Here is a 7,211-nt window from a genome sequence, read left to right on the forward strand (position 1 = left end):
GAGAGGGGCAGGTTAACACTCTCCACGCCACACGGTGCGGTCTTCTCTCTTAAGGTGCTTTTCAGGAGATTTCCCGTCGGCTGCTGGGGAAGAAGCAGAAAGGACCAGAACACGTTCCCATTCCTGCACGCTGGCTCCTTTTGCAATGTGACTTTGAGGTTCCCCCATCTAGAGATGGAGCCTGTCTCCCGACGTCTGACCCTCTGGGCTGGCCTTGTGACCTGTGTCAACCAAGAGGTTTTGGCAGGACTGACATGGATCTAGTCCTGGGCATAAGCCTCAGGAAGGCTTGAAGTTTGCGGGGGCACCTGGGTGGCTCAACTCTTGATCTCAGCTCAGGTCTTGATCTCAGGGTCGTGAGTTCAGGCCCTGTGTTGGGCTCCATGCTGGGCTCCTACTTAAAAAAAAAAAAAAAAGACTTGCCGTTGCCGTTTCCTGTCTCGATGACTTTGGAATTCTGTGCAGCCAAGGCTAGCCTGCTAGATGAGGAAACCTCAGGGCCTGGCCACCCCGCTGTCCCAGCCAACAGCCACGGGGAAGTGAGCCAAAGGAGGGGAGAGAGTCAAGAAAAAGAAGGTGGTGCATGGGGTTCCCTAGGCAGCAAGTAAAGCCAAGTAGATCACTGAAGGCTGCCTGGAGGAGGCAAGACTCCATCTTGCATGGAATCTGGAGAAGCAGGTGCACAGCAGAGGAGCACGTGGGTCCTGGGGCAGGGGGCTGGCGGTTGGGAGGTCACGTTGGAGCCTGGAGGTCAAAGCAATAGTGAGGGTAAGGCTCATAAGCAGATAAAGCCAGCTTGAAGGGGCCCCAAATGTCAGGGTTGGGGGTCACGGTAGACGGTGGGCTGCCATCAGCTGTACCCAAGCAACGCTGTCCTCGGAGTGGAGGGGACACAGTGTCTGGAAGAGGAAGGCAGCAAGGAAGCTGGGAAGAGACTCTTGATTCTGCCTCTCAAACCGGCTCCTCCGGCTATCTTCCTGGTCCATCCCCCTACCACCCCTATCCCCCCTTCCCCCACCCCCATCTCCCCCTCAAACAGTGAGCAAAGATGGTACAGGCATTCCCACAGCCCAGCAGGCTCTGTTCTCAGGAATTGAAGAGGTACATCACTTCGGAACAGCAAAGCAAGCCCGCAGCCAGGTTTCTAATGAGAAGAAGGCGGCAGCCGCAGCCCAGCCCGGCTCTGTTCATGCTTTAAGCGGCCACTGCCAAGCGGGCCAGCCCTGCTCCCACCACTGCCCTCCCTGCTTTAGCGTTTACACTAAATCTTTCGTTTTACAAATCTGGTTTGTAAATACATATGTATGCATTCTGTTTGCTGCTGACCATCCGTCTTGAACTATTGATGGTTTGGAATGGGGTTGCTGGGTCGGAACCCAACACGGGGCCGTAAAGAAACTAACGTTCCAACAAGGGCAGCTCTCCCGCCGGGGGCCAGCGGGTGGCTGAGCTGGTGGGGCAGGCGTGCTCCCCTCTCCTGGATAAGGCTGCCTGTCCCCTTTGGCTCACCCTCTTGTCCCCCCCAGTGCCCAGCCCAGGCATGGCACTGCCATCCTTCCACACCAGTGGGTGGGTAATACACTGGAGCAGATGGGATGAAAAACACACTGACGTTGGGTGCCTGGTGGAATGGCCATTCCCAGCCTCACCCCAGGAGCTGTCTGAGCTGAGAGGGGAGGGGCGAGAGGAGGAGGAGGGGAGGGGCGGCCCTCAGTGTGGTGGTGGGCCCCCCAGGGATTCTGGAGCCCAGCCTGTTCCTGTTTGCCCACCCCCTAAGCTGAAGCTGGCCTCCCTGGTGATCTTCTATGTGGCCGGGGCAGGCCTCTCATCGTTCGGGTCCCTGCCGAGTGCTGGCCTAAGCAAGTCAGCGGAAACGGCTGGATGATGAATATTATACAAGCCAGGCTGCGGGGGCCTTCTCTGCAAGGGACGCAAATCACATTAACCACCATGGTAACAAAGCATGCAAGGTGCTGCCCTGGGGTTTGCAGAGCTCTTTCCAACCCAGCTCTGATCGTCTAGTCGCTGGTGGGGGGGGGGTGCAGCTCCAGGGTGGGCCCCTCCCAACCCACATCCACCTGCCTCTGCCACACCTCTGTCCCTCTGTCTGGGCAGGGCTCTGACCTGCCTGGGGGGCGTGGCAGCCCCTCTGCCTTGCAATTTCCCGAGTGATAGGAGCATCTTTTATTCTAATGAGGTGACTCCAGGTGGGCTCCCCCTGCCTCCTGCTGGGGGGGGGTCACCAGAAAGCCCACGATGGAGGCCTGGAACTTTCAGCCCCACTCCCATTCTCTGAGGGGAGGCCAGGGGCAGGAGATCAGTAATCCGCCCTGCCTGTTCCAAGAACCACCCCAGAATCCCTAACTAGTGGGTTGGGAGAACATCCAAGTGGGGGAACTCCTCCACAGGCCGGGGGTGCTGCACCCCAAACCCCCTCCCCCCAGGATGGGGGCTTCTGCACCAGGACCCTTCCAGCCCTTCCCCCCCTCCCATCACAGACCAGTAAACACAGACAAGTATTTCCCTGCGCTCTGTGAGCCCCTCTAGCGGATCATCGAACCTGAGGACGGTGTTGTGGGAACCCCAGCTCACAGTGGGTCAGACACAAGCGTGGGGACCCCTAGGACCATCCGACACAGGGGCAGTCTGGTGGGTCTGAGCCCGGAAGCCTCCAGGCAGTGTCAGGACGGAATGAGAGTCCAGGGCCCCCGCTGGTGTCCAAGAGTCAGAGAGACGGTCCGCGTGGAGAACACCCCACACGTCCACACGTTCCGTGTCAGAAGTATTGTGCACAGAGGAACGGGGTGTTAACATCACGTGGTGATGAATGTTTGGAGGAAAATAAAGCGAGCCCGGCTGGAGGGAAGGGGGCACACGGTTTGGGGAGGGTTGTCAGGAAGCTGGCGAAGGCCAACGAGGCCCAGCAGAAGTTCAAGTGTGAGAATAGTCTCCTGGGTAGCCACAGACATCAGGGAAGTGCTGAGCGCACCCCACTTGTGCAGGGGTGAGGGGAGGGAGCAGGGAGGGAACAGGGAGGGGGCTGGCTCAAGGGGCGGGTAGAGTCATCAGTGAACAATAAAGCCCACCTTCCTGAAGACAGCGCGAGACAGAGGCCCCGTCCTTCCCTGCCACGACGTTTGGGGGGAATGGCTCTAAGATCCTTGGGAAAGGCCCTCCGGAGTTGTAGATGGTACAGAGACAGAGGGAGGGTTTGCAGGGTGAGACCCCCCCCCTTTTTGTAAATGCTCTTAAGAAAAAGAGGTCGGGGGCCTATGTCAGGTGCTGGCTAGAAAGAGTCAATTCTTTTGACAGCCCTGAGCTCTTCAGGGTAGGAATCCAAAAGGGGCTGGGGTACCCCGGGGAAGGGCCTTCGGCTGCTAGATGCCATGAAAGTCTCTCAATGTGGGGTCTGGACAGAGCCATCAAGGGCCAAGAGAGCTGTTTGCAGTTCTCAGGACTCCTGCTCCCAGGGGGGAGGTGTGGGGGTGGCTCAGACTGATGACACTTCAAACCGTCCACCCGAGGCGCCTGCCACCCAGAGGAGATGCGGGGAGAAGAGTTTTGGACTCGGTTCCTTACAACGTGTGGTCTTGTCCCAGAAGGGCCTTTGGAAATAGCATCCTTCCTCCATCCCTCCGCCCGTTCATCCCACAAGCATTCACCGAGCCTCCAAGCTGAGCCGGACACGCAGGACTACAGCCTGGATTCTGTCCCCAAGGCCCTCACTATCCGGTTCTGAAGTCCCACTCAGAGACATGCCCCAGCTCTCCCCTGAGACCAAGCGTCTGAAAGCACCTTATTACCAGCAGGGGTCCACACGGGCGTAAGACACGCAGGGGAGTGCTGTCCTGGGTGTGTGCCCCAGTGACACCCCTTACCTTGCTGACCCCTTCTCCTAAGGGAGAGGTCAGCCTTGCATGAGTCCGGCAGGTATCCCTGGGATCGAGCACTGCCAGCCTTCAGGCTCCACTGCTGGGCTCTGAGGCAGATGTGTGCCGATGGGCTGCCCTGCATCCACCATCCCTCCGTTAGTATAGCACCCCATCTTCTTCTGGGGAGCCACCCTCTCCATCTATGTACTCTGCTCATCCCAGGCTCCGTGACCACAGTGATAAGTGCAGGGGGAGCACGTGGCTCTGGCCTGGCCCACTGTGACTTTTTATCCCCCTGGCCCCAGTCACTGGGTCAGCAATGGTCACGTGACCAAGCACAGGCAGGTAGAATGGTCCCTTGACTTGTAAGGGAATGCTGGGAAGATTCTCTGCTGCGTGGAGAATCATGAGGACGTGAGCTTGCCTTGGCCAACTTGCCATCTCCAACAAGGAGAACCATCAAAGAATGATGCAGAGGGCACAGAACCCAGAGATGGAAAGAAACATTGGTTCCTGATGGGTCTGACTGGACTCCTGGATCAAGCCACACCTGAAGGCCCACCTGCGGGACTCTCAGCCACATGAGCTAATAAGTTCTCTGTATGTCTGAGCCGGTTAGAGTTGGGGTTTTGCCCCTTGTATTAGTCTTCACTGACACTCTCTGGATGTACCCTGTCCTTTAACCCCCATGAGAGTTGGCCCGCCCCTTAAGGAGACAAGCTCCAGGGGCCCCATCCTAGTCAACATCAACCATCCTGGGCTCTCTTTCTTTGTTGTCCCCTCTGTTTCTGCTCCCACCCGGCTCCCATTGCCCCTGGTGGGTTGCACTCTGAGTCTGACCACAGGCTCAACTTTTCTGGCTTGATGTATTGTCCCTGGCCTTGGTCTTGTCCATTGGCCTCTGATGGCCCCAGGTACTGCCCACCAATGAGTCCCAGCACCTAGGACCTGACCCTGGTCTCAGCCTCCGTGACTAGCATCCCTTGGCGCCAGGCCCCTGAAGAATGACGACCTATCAGACGGTGCCCGCCCTGTTTTTTCCTCATCAGTAGAGTGTGCGGAAGGAGGGGGCGGGGTAGCCCCAACACAGTCCATGTAATTATTGCTGCTTCGGGGAGCCTAATGAAACCAGCACATGCCCAGTGCTCTATAGTTCACAGAGTTCTTTGTCATATATTTTCTGATCTGACCTTGTCACACCCCTGCACTCTTCCTCCCGGAATCCCTCCCAGCACTTGCACATTTCTGCTTGTCCCCACTGCAGGATTCTTCGGCCCCCACCTGTGACACCAGCCCCCTGCCCTCTGGCTAAACGGCTTCATCCACTTGGAGGGAGCAGCTGGAAATGCCTGAGCTTGCTTCCTGCTACCCTCCGCTGGGGCAGCCCTTAACCAGAGACTGACATGTGTCACTCCTTTGCCTCGAAAGGGATAGAACTTCCATTTCCGAGCTCCCTGCAGGATCAGGCTGAGGCTGCCCTCTGCAGGGCTTTGCCTGAAACTGCTACCCTGACTTTGCTCTCCGCACTTCCCGTCTTCCTCCAACTTCTCCCGATAGGCCCAGAAGCACTTCCTTAATAAATCACTTGCACATGAACTTTGTCTCAGGTCTGTTTCTGGGGAACACATCTAAAGCCATCACCCTAACTGCCCCGAGAGCTAGATACCTCCATCTCCATTGTACAAATAGGAAAGCTGCAGCTCAGAGAGGTTAGGTGACTTGTCCAATGTCACACAGCCAGTTCAAACCCAGTTCTTCTGGACCCCACCTCCCAAGCAGCCTCTTCCTCCACGGACTCATGAAGCTGCCGCAGCAGTCAGTCCTCGTAAGCGAGGCTTCAGTGTGCCCTCTCCTGTCACATCACGGCGCGTGCCGCTGTGGGTCGGCCGGCACCTTGGACCTCCAGCCTCACGTTCAGGGCCAGAGCCTTAGGGAGCCCTCCGCGGGCCGGAGTCATTGTGGAGCCTGCCATCAGCAGCCATAGCCCCGCGTCCTTTCTCTTGCTCTGTGAGCCAACAGCGCGGATCCCGAGATGGAAGCCCTCACCTGTCCGTCCCTAGGACCCTTGAAGAGCACCGGCATGCAGCGGCTGTCAGGGGATCTGAGCACAACTCTAACTGCTTCCCAGGCAGAAAGATGCTTTACAGGGGCGCCTGGGTGGCACAGCGGTTGAGCGTGATCCCGGCGTTATGGGATCGAGCCCCACATCAGGCTCTTCCTCTATGAGCCTGCTTCTTCCTCTCCCACTCCCTGCTTGTGTTCCCTCTCTCGCTGGCTGTCTCTATCTCTGTCGAATAAATAAATTAAAAAATCTTAAAAAAAAAAAAGATGCTTTACAGGCATCAGGGTCGAAATGGAATCTTCAGCTTGCAGATCTGAACCATCTTGTGGTGTGAACAAATGTTCACCGTCTGTCTGCCGCGTCGTCCGCGGAGTCAAGGCCAAGCAATCGACTTGTACTAGGTGCATGTGTTATTTCTACAACCACAAACTAAGAATGATAAACCACCAAAAAAAGAGGAAGAAAAAAAGAACGATAAATCATCAACATACCATTGCCCCTTGAACAACGCAGGGGTGAGGGGCACCAACCCCACATACAGCTGGAAATCTGCATATATCTTCTTCTTTTTTTTAAATTTAAATTCTTTCAGCCAACACATAGCACATGATTCGTTTTTGGCATAGCGTTCAACCATTCATAGTTGCACATAACACCCAGCTTCGGACTCCCCCCAAATTCACCTCCTGATAGCTTGGTGTTGACAGAGCCTAACTCATGACATAAAGCATCAGTTAATGCATATTTCATGTGTCATGTGTGCTATACCCTGTATTCTTACAATAAGGCAAGCTAGAGAGAAGAAAACATTATTAAGAGAATCATAAGAAAGAGAAAGGACGTTTGTAGTACTGAACTGTGTTTATTGAAAAAACTGCTTTGCAGCTTCAAACCGCACAGTTCAAACCTGTGTTTAAAGGCCCAGGATAGTTTAGGATTTGCTCATCTCACTTCACCCTTCTGTTAGGCATGCAGAGGACAGTCAAAGGGATTAAAAATGCAGTTTGCGTAAAGTTTAAAAACCGTATATTTTATGATAAGGGCATTTAACTAAAGATGGCGAAAACACCGATGTTATATATTTGCTGTAAAGAGAATCTTAACAGTTTTAACTTTCTCTATTTAAAAACGACATCATAGAAACTTGTTTCCATTAACTTGGGGGCAAAGTCATGCTTCTATAAAGTCACAAAGATTTCCTCGTGGCCACGCAAGACTCCCCTCCGTCCTGTCATGCTCAGGTTTACTCTGTTTCCAGCCGCCGGGGGTGGGGGGTG

The sequence above is a fragment of the Ailuropoda melanoleuca genome, chromosome 14 (assembly GCF_002007445.2).
Source record: "Ailuropoda melanoleuca isolate Jingjing chromosome 14, ASM200744v2, whole genome shotgun sequence".
In the NCBI taxonomy this organism is placed as follows: Eukaryota; Metazoa; Chordata; class Mammalia; order Carnivora; family Ursidae; genus Ailuropoda; species Ailuropoda melanoleuca.